This window comes from Triticum urartu, chromosome 2A (genome assembly GCF_056163025.1).
Source record: "Triticum urartu cultivar PI428250 chromosome 2A, HENAU_Tu73, whole genome shotgun sequence".
NCBI lineage: Eukaryota > Viridiplantae > Streptophyta > Magnoliopsida > Poales > Poaceae > Triticum > Triticum urartu.
Window position 1 is genome coordinate 43395492 of NC_141874.1, and position 206 is coordinate 43395697.

Here is a 206-nt window from a genome sequence, read left to right on the forward strand (position 1 = left end):
CAGATTCTTAACTTTGCCGAGTTGAGGACACAACCTGAATTTCAAGGAAACCAGAAAGCATAAGTCACAGCCACAGGGTTTCCTGATGCTCATATCTTACTGTTTTTAATTACTACTCCCTCTGTCCCAAAATGTAAGACGTTTTTGAGGCTTACACTAAGTCTCAAAAACGTCTTACACTTTGGGACGGAGGGAGTAGATAGTAG